We start from the raw sequence: 9762 nt of genomic DNA, 5'->3' as shown, positions 1-9762 counted from the left end.
TGGCAGAGGTCTTATCATGACCCAAATGTCCCCCAGCGGGGCTTGAATGAGCCAACCACCATATAATTTGGTGGAACCTGGCAGGTACCACCAATTGTACTCTTTCCAGTCCCCCTCTCCCTTCCTGTTGCACCCAATACAAGAATTGGTTCCTTACCTTGAATCGCAGTGTTCCCTCTGGTGCAGGTGCCAGACCGACACTGGTGCTGGGGCCCTGTGCTTTAAACCTCTGTACTTCATGATCTTCCTCTTGGGCTTCCCTGAACTGCAGGCTTGGAGGTTGATCTCGTCTGACTCATCCGTTGATGCCTCACTTTCTTCGAGCTCACCAAGCCAGCCTTCACGGCTACGTATCTTCCTCCATTCTGTCTTGGCATCCCGAACTCTCTCCAGCGTGTTGTAGATCGGCATCCAGTCCCAGCCTAATAGCATGTCACATGCTAGCTGGGGTACCACCCCTACCAGCAATTCCCCTTGGTGCTCCATCACCCGGAGTCGTATCCACTAGTGATATATCTGTTTGCTGTCCTGTGTAGGCAGGCCACCATCACTGGGTCAGCCCTACGAGCCCTTTGAGAGGTAATAAGATCAGCCCTCACTAAGGATTGGGCACCTCCAGAGTCTAATGTTGCTTGTATGGGGTGGTTTTCAACCCAGGATTTCACTATGGGCTATCCCTATATTGCACCGTCTCCTCTGGCAGTATAGCTACAATCCATTGGTTCGCTAGAGTCCTGTTTCTTCCATCCCTAGCAGATTATCCAGTTGTCACCACTCCATGGAGCCACCAGGGAAATCTCTTGAGTAGTGCCCAGTCTTCCAGCACTGGAAACAAATGGTATCCTTTGATATACCCGTGTTGGGTGGTTGTCACCTTTCAGGTTCCCTGGGTAATGGAACTGTCAGGCCAGGGCTTCGCCTCTCCTAACTATAACTGGCCTCTGATGTCGCAAAGGCTTCTGCTTATTTTAAGGCTTCTTCTCAACTGCGGAGAGAATGTTGATGAACCCGCTGTTGCGGGCATTCTTCTAGATCATTTAAGAATTGCTCTAACAGAATCTGGTTGGCCAGAGCATCTCAGTCATAGGCTGTGGGATTTACCCGTTTATTCAACAGATCATGTAGCAACTGCAACAGGAGCCTAGGCCACCTGTCTTCTGGCCCCTTCTTTGCCCAGAACAGCCTCCTATAGTGTTCTGGGTTGATTTCTAACCAGTATAGGATTGCTGCCTTCACTTGATCGTAGTCACATGCTTCATCTTGGGGAAGGGCCCAATAAGTGGCCTGGGCTTTACCCACCACAAGGGCCCCCAGTTTACTTGCCCAATATCTCTTATCAAGTCCGGTCATGGTAGCATGTCATTCAAATGCCTCAATATAGGCCCCTGGATCATCGTCTTGGGTCTTTTTTGGCATTTTAAATGAGGCTAAGCTGTGTCACAGCTAATCCTGCTGTCAATCCATCATCTGCTGTTGGGTGTCTAGGATCTGATTCAGGGCTTGTAAGTTTCGATCCAGTATGTCTGGAATGGCCATGGCTGAAGTCTGCATGTTGGAGTGCTCTTTGCTCACCGGGTCTTCCTGTGGGTTCCCAGTCAATGAACCACTTTGTGCCCACCTTACTTCGAGTACCCATTCATGCGTCACCTTGGTGAGAGTGCCTGGTGATGGGCACAAGGAGGCTTCGTGCAACCTCTTACAGGGACCCAGATCACCCTAGGACCCCAGAACTCACCTGCCATGAGAAAAAGCTGGCACCAGCTGGGAGCCAGGAAGAGCGGGAGAGGCAGGAGAGGCTGTGGATGCTTTCCACACTGGCAGCAGGGAGTTTCTTCAGTGGTAGGGTCCCTTGTTGGTGGTCCCTCGAGGTTGTTTGCTCTTCCCAATGGGTATTCATGGGGCTCCACCTTCCCTACACCCCTTCCATACGCCAGCCTCCGGTAGGCCACCTGATCTTGAGGCGGCTGGCCCTCTGGTCTTGGTGACTCTTACCCATCGCATGCTCCCCGCCATCACATCATCTTCTCCTGATGGAGTATGAGTCTGTTGGATATTTTCCTTTACTGAGGTCACTCTTGCCTCCTGCCAGATGTCTGCCGCTTCTTGTGAGCGGTCCTTGGTGTCTACCTGCCACCTGGACCCCTCAATGCAGACTGGTTGACCAAATAAGAAGTATAAAGAAAGACAAAAACCCCAAAACAACCAAGGAGTAGGCACAGGTTAGTATGAAACTGTGGCGGCGAAGCACCCCCACAGGCGAGCGAGGGGGAGCAAAGGGGACCCACAGACCCCAGACCCCAAGAGCAAGCCCCCAGAAGGGCATACGCACCGTCAGAGGGGCAGCAGGAGGAAGAGCCGCATCCGTGGCCGTACGAGCCGCCATTATGCCGGCTCTGGCAACAGCTGTTCCCCGCGCGGCGAACAGCTGAGCCAATCCCAGCGGCCGGAGTGGCCGCGGCGGGAGGATTTAAGAATGCCGGCAGAACAGGGAAGGCGCGGGAGCCAGGGAGAGAGAGTACGGGTGTGCTGCCCGTGCCGCAGGCTCTCGCACGGGGCAGCGAGGACCCCGCCTGCGGGTCTCAAACAGGCAGTGTAGGCAGGAGCTGGAAGCCTGCCGCCGGCAGCCAAGTGAGAGGCAGCCAGAGAGTGCACGCCGAGGCACTCTCTCAGCGTCCTGAAGCGGCAAACGCACAGGAGGCAGGGGAGCACCCTGCGGACGGGAGGAGAGGGGAGACAGCGGAGGCCCCGGGAGGGCGCTGGCACCAGGGGAAGCACCCACCAGCTCCCCCTGGTTCGGAGGAGTATTATCTTTAAGGAAGGAGGAAGGAGAAACCCCTCTCAGCAGGAGGGAGGATGACCGGAACCGGGGAACCGGTCAGGGGCCATCATACTGGGCCTGGCAACATCTGGACAACATCGCCCAGCGGTTGGCGTGTGGACGGGGTGTAGGGGAGGCGGAGCCCCGTGGATCACCGCGTCCGGTAACCGTGAGTAACACCGTCTATCGGGAGGTCCCACCCAGGATAAAGATCTCCACTGGAGACCCCTCTGAATGTAATCGAGTACATCCAAGTCGTGGCAGGCGAGTTGAGGGGAGGGGCCACACCCCGATAGGCCAGGCGGAGCGAGGCACAGGCTCCACAGAAACGAAAGGGGAGAACTGCACAGGAAAGAAAAAGAAGAAAATGCAGGTATGGGAGAACAACTAAAGATCAGGTTAGACAGCCTTACTAAACTGGCTGTACTTTAGAGTCTGTGCCTATCTGCTTCCACCGATGCTGTGCTGCTCTCTGCCCTACTTGAGGGCTTCCTGTAATTCTGCCTTGTGGCTAATTCAGTCCGTGCATGCCCGGGGTGTGGAGTTTCCAAAATCTTCTCTCCGTTCTTCCAGAAACAGGGTCTCTTCCCACACACCAGTGCTGCCTGTGGCTGGTGTGAGGTTCTTCAGCAGCCGTTGCTGCCTGGGCATCCATGCCCAATAGGTGTTTTTCTTGCTGTGCCGGCACTGACCGCCACCAGCATGGAGAGCATCCACAGCCTCTCCTGCGTCTCTTGCTCTCCCCGGCTCCTAGCTGGTGTCAGCTTTTATCTCGGCCAGCCAGTGGTTGTCCATGACAGCACTCACCAGCCCCAGCTGTATATAAGTGTGGCTGACAAACCGTGTGGGTTTCTCTTGTTGGCGTCCCTCCTCTGGATTCCGGAGCCCTAAAGCAAGTAAGTAATCTTTATTTTCGTGGTTTACTCTCTGGGGTTGCGTGCCTCCCGCACTTATGCCCCTGGGACATACTGTAAAGGAAAAGAGCTTGGGGATGTGACATGTGAACCCTGTACAATCTGAAATGTCTCCCAAGTTAGGTCAGTCTTGGGTTGATGAAATCGAAAATCTTACTGCTGTGGGACATGTTTTCAAACTAACCAGAATACTGACAGTTTACATATTTCACTACAAGCTCAAAATACAGAACAAGTTTGCTTTCTTAAAAAAAAAAAAAGGAAAAACAAAAAAGAAAACTCACTCATGAACTTTTAGAGCAAAGCTGGGCCCAATTTTTAGTGGTTTTGGGCCTAGTTTCAAGTGAACCAGGGCTGTGATTTATAGATTCACATCAAAATCACAGCTGGGGATTTATAGCTTCTCATGGTTTAGAGGTGAAACCAGGTGAGACTTGGTGGTTTTGACTGAGTGTCACTGGCAGTTTTAGGGTTGTTTGTATGTTAAACTCAAAGTGAAAGTCAGACACAGGAACCCAACAATACATCTGCACAAAACACTAAGAAAAGCACCACTTTTCTTTGCACATAGCTTTTGTTTCTATTTTACCCTACAGGAGGCTTGTAAAATGGTCATTAAAATTTATAGTCCAGACACAAAGTCCCTGCACCCACCTTTTCCCATGATAACTGAAGAAGATAATGAAAAAACTAATAAGACTTGTGCATAAAAAAGGAAGGCATTCATGCAGGGCAAGCAGAGTTAAACAAGGCTTCTTTACAGTTATGTTGTTTCTTGCATCTTCGTTGCTACCAATGAGGGTAAAGGGAAAGCACAGAAAAAATTAAGAGTAAAAGTAAATACACAAATATAGCTTCCTTGGCTGAATGAGCCAAGGAAATGTTCCTTTCCTCACTGCTGAGCTTGTATAAAATTAAGACTAGAAAATATAGGTACACTAGATATAAATGAGCCACCTATAGTACAGGGCATTCACAATGGAAATATCACTATATTACTATGTGAAACATGGGGAAATAAGTGGAGTTGGCTCCCAGCAATAAACATGTTCTTTAACTCTATGTCTGGAATCAGTCCACATCCCTGTGGTCCTTCTTGGATCTTTCTTCCATCTAGCAAGATGCACTATAGGACAATACAAAGCCTGTTCTATGTGTTCACAAGAGACCTCATTAAAGAGCCCAAAGGAGTTCTAGTATCATCTCTGTTAATCTGTGAACCAGCAGGTTAATGTGTGTCTGTCAGAGCACCTGCAGCAATTTGTCATTCTGACATCCCACTTTGGCCTGTTCCAAACCACCCAACATCAGGAAGCATGCTGCTCCCAGCAAACTAGTCTGTGAAAGACAGCAGACAAGAACTCGCACTGAATGTCTTGGAGGAGTCATTGTATTTCTTGTATCCCTGGTTTTATTGTTTCAGACAATGGTACCATGACAGCACAAACAGGTAAAAATGTAATACACATTCATCACTCGGATGTTTTCATGGTTGAATGGGTTCACTATTTAAGCTACTCCTCACTGAAAGGTCCTCCTGAGCCCAACATCCCTGTTAGACCAAAAGAAGAACTGCAATGTTATTAACCTTTGTTTGCAACATGGCATACCAATTACATCAATGTTTATACAAGTGAATCCAGTATGCCTGTTAGGCCAGAGTCTTCCTGCTGTAGCGAGACCCAGTCTAGCTGAATTCTGCAACTAGGTCATTAGCCTTGGTACTTAAGTCACTGTATTATGCAAACTGAAGTGGGGCAAGTCTTCCTTTGTACCAGGCTATGAATGTGGCTTCATATTAGCCTTATAGTTCACACTTATTCACATTTTCACTATGTGCCCAATGCTAAAGAGAACTATAGATGACACAGGTCCAGGTCGATGTTGTGCCTGCATACAGGAGAGTCCCAGAGATCACTCAGACTGAATGCACTAAAGATTAAGTTAAGTAGTTTGTCACAATTTGTATTCTAATCCCAGTGTAATTGGAATAATTAGATTTCCATTCATGTAAGGGAGTGCAGAACTGAGCCCTAGATCTTATGCCGAGATCTTCAAGAAAGGTGGCCAAATGGTTGGCAATACTCTATAGATCTTCAGAGTGCCAGAAATCCTTCCTTCCTTGAAGATCCCAAATAAGGATTTAGGATCTGGTTTTAGGTTCCCTTACTATACCTCAGTATTTTAACATAACTTACAGTAACAAGGAATATAACAACCAAGCCACTGGGGAAATTTAGTTTAGATCCCTCTCACCGAAACCATCATAACTGTATTGTTTGTATAATCCACTCCTTACACTCAGGTCAAACATAGAGCCACTTTTTCCACACTTTTCAGATCAGTGACCTGCAGTCAAGTTTGTGGCATTTTGGCAGTGCACAAAAGAATCAATACTTCATCTCCAGAACAGAAGCCAGCAAAGCAATTCTCTTTAGTATGTTAACAGATGTGACATCTCTTTGTGGTATTACTGCAATTATATACTACTTCCCACACAAGGGATATTTTGCTGCCTAGATATAACATTATTGTGATCTTTAACCTTGTGTGGGGGAACTGCACTGCACACAAAACTGGTGAAAAACAACTGGGGAATATGTAAACACATATGGAAAGATCATTTTGTTACTCTAAACCCTTACTTGAGACTTGTGTGCTTTAACAATGCATAATATTGATCCTGTTTTAATATTTGTATCCATCTCACTTTACTTCACCTGTAATTCAATTTTCCCTCTTGCATCCCCTGGTATCTTCCCTATTTGAGTGGGACATTTCTGAACTACAACAAAAGACTAAAGAAGTCAGCCCAGGAAAAATCCTTCTGGTTTCCTAAAAGAAAAAGAAGTGTTCCACTCTTGATAGAAAAAAACTAATTTGAACCCCAGTTTTTCTGAGATTCAAATCACTTATGATTTTACTTACTGGTACTATCAGTGTTCACTTATCTTTGCGCTTCTGTGCTATATGATAGTTTACCACTGTGTCACCAGGTTAAATCCACCCTGATTGGAAGTGCGTATAGAACACTGCTACCATGTGACAGCTATTCAGTAACATACATAAATACACTGCTTGCCACCCCCAGGTCTCACTGGTTAGCTGCCCATGTCAGCAAACTATCTCTACAATTGAAAATAATTGGCTTCCTTGTTCCTAGTGACAGAATATCATTGCTATCTGAAGGTTATTCAGTAATACATATAAATTAGGTGGCAGTCTTTGTCCTGTTCTCAGTGGTTAGCCATCCACATCATGGAACCAACACTACAAATGATGCTAACTGGTGCCCTTGTTGACACTAACAGTAGATACTGCATTATCCTTGCACCCTCTGGGTCAGGGCCGAAGCACATTAGTGAAACCATTCAGCATATGTTTTGCACTATTTGTTAACCAACAAACTAAGAATCATTTATCTCAGTTTAAAGAAAATAAATTAAAGTGCATCCCGTTCAAGTTGATGGTTTGCTATTGCCTATTAACTGTTGTGTTGGGTAATATTGCCTACAGAGAAGGAAAAGCCTATATCATTGCAACTAATGTTAATAAATTCAAGTAATTTGTTGTCAGCAGTACAAGAATGGGTGGGGAAAACTTACAGAATTGTTGCCTGTGTTGTACAGTGAAAATGCAGAGATTCAGGTGCCAAGTGTCACACAAGTCTTTCCTAATCCTAAAAAAAAGAAAAAAGGAGGGATTAAATACAATGAAAAATACATTTTTTCACAATAATGTCAGACTACTCAGAAACAGGAAGTACAAAAAGCAGAGGTTTCTAAAATCCTGCAAGATGTTTCTGACATTTCCAACCTAGTTTTGCACACCAAAGGGGTAAGAGAGCAAACTGAGTAAAGTATTGCTGTATGTATCCACAGCCATGAGTTTGAGTGCTGGCCTGGACTTTTTCTAACAGCTACTCCCAGTCAGTTCAGTTGCAAATGGGTACCCGGTGGGGCTGTGTGAAGCTTCAGTGCTGATTCGATTTGGAGGAGATTTGGCCTGATTCAGCAGCTGAATCTCCAAATCCGAACCGAATCAGGAGACAAATAAAAAGGTCTGAATCATTTGAAGCTCTCCAAATTGATTCAGAAAAGATTCGGAGAGTTTTCAGATTTCGACAGCCCCCGCTGGCCACTTCACGGAGCTGGACCCGGACTCCATGCCAATAAGTGGGGGAGAGGGGCTGATGGAGCAGGGAGGGGACCGTGGGGGGACCCCTGTCAGGCCCCATCCCCTGCCTGCTCCCCCAGCCCCCCCGAATGCCACCCAGCTCCCACCTGCTCTCCCAGCTCCCCCCGCCACCCACCATGACTGCCCCACCTGGCCCCAGCTCCCAGTTCTTTAAAAAAATAAAAAAAACCTCCCGCACTCACTGGCTGCTGCAGTGGCTGTTGGGGCTCCTGGGGGCTCATGGCAGGGCCAGTGTAGGGCACTGTCCCCCAAATCGGCTGAATCTGAATCCAAAGCAAATATTAGCCACTTCACACAGACCTAGTACCTGGCCATTTGAGTTATGGTGTCAGTAGAAAACAGATGTGATGTTGGCCACATCATTCCCTTGTGTGCCTTACTAGTGGGCTACTTGGATCAGGACAGAACTTTGATCTCTGCATACCAGTGACAAGCATTTTAACTTTATGGTACCAGGAAACTTGTGTCCTTATGTAAAGTTTCATATCTATGGGACCCTGGTGACTGAAATATTTGATAGAAAGCCCTAGGAACATAATTTATTTTGTTGTTTCTTACTCTGCAAACTTACTTGGGCTAAGATTCTGAAAAAAATAAGCAATTTGTTGTTTACTAAGGAACAGTACTTAGCATTGGTTCAAATTCCAGCCAAGCATTTAATCATGTTAAAAAGAAACTTTGGATGAGAAAAATTGAGCTTTGTGTAGAGTCAGTTTAGAGAATTCCTACCAATGAGGCTTATCTCAGTAGGGGATATTCTAACATAACAATATTTCTTCCAGGCCCAAACCCAGCTAACCCAGCTTCTTACTGGATCTTCCTGACCACAAAGAAGGTGTTCTATATGCTTGTTTAATTTTTCTATATAATAACTACGTTTATCAGAAAAGACGTATAATGGCAATCTTTTCAAGTTTCAACCTTACATTTTTATTTCTCTACTCTGCTTAGAGAAGCAGGCTTCACTAAACACAACCATCATACATGACAGACTACACTTTACATCCCTAACTCTGCCTCCCACTGGGAGGTTGGGAGGACAGTGTTGTTGGAAATTTGCCATATGCCTAGTGACACATATAGGCTTGGAACATGTAGTTCCACATCTCTGAGTGAAGGAGTAGAGGGCATGAATTGTTAGGTAGGGTACACTTTTAATTTGCTTGTTCTTGTGTCAGGTATGTTATGTGGTTTGCATATATTAGTATTACAATAGTACTTACAGGCCAGAATCAAGACTAGTGTCTCTTAGTGTTAGCCTCCAGATAATCCATAAGCATGCTATCAGAGATGGTCCCAGTCTCAAAGACCCTATAGGCTAAAGCAGTGGTTCTCAACCTTCAGGCTGCATGCAGCCCAATCAGTACACTGCTGTGGCCCATGTGTCATCCTGTTAAAAAAAAATAAGTAAAGACATTTGAGAGTGTAGAAATGATAGGTATTACAGAATATGGATTTGTATTTCATTACTGTCAGATAGCACATACAACACGTTTTTTAAATAAACTGGAAGTAAGTTGTGTGGATGCAGCCCACATAACACAATGACAGCTGCAAATGTGGCCCACTATGGCAAATACGTTGAGAACCACTGGTCTAAAGAGACAAGATAAGGAATGGGAGGAGAAACAAACAGGGAAGGATTGGTGGGGAATGTAGTAGTGGATGGCAACTTGGGCAGCAGTGACCACAAGATGATTGAGTTCAGGATCCTGAGGAAAAGAAAAAAGGAGAGCAGTAGAGTAAGAACCCTGGACATAGAAAAAATAGACTTTGACTCACTCAGGGGATTCATGGGCAGGATCCCCCGGGAAGCCAGGCTGAGGAGGAGAG

At 46.3% G+C, this 9762-nt stretch overlaps 1 long non-coding RNA gene across 1 annotated transcript; it reads right to left on the bottom strand.

Annotated features, from left to right (window-relative positions):
- Nucleotides 1-5142: 5142 nt before the first annotated feature.
- On the bottom strand, nt 5143-9313 carry LOC132243393 (uncharacterized). The gene is made up of 3 exons (XR_009454927.1): nt 9153-9313; nt 7338-7411; nt 5143-5284 (listed from the first exon to the last, which is right to left on the bottom strand). It is a non-coding gene; the product is annotated as an uncharacterized LOC132243393 (long non-coding RNA).
- Between the last annotated feature and the right edge of the window lie 449 nt (nt 9314-9762).

The sequence above is a fragment of the Alligator mississippiensis genome, chromosome 9 (genome assembly GCF_030867095.1).
Source record: "Alligator mississippiensis isolate rAllMis1 chromosome 9, rAllMis1, whole genome shotgun sequence".
NCBI lineage: Eukaryota > Metazoa > Chordata > Crocodylia > Alligatoridae > Alligator > Alligator mississippiensis.
This window is presented reverse-complemented; position numbering and strand designations above follow the sequence as displayed.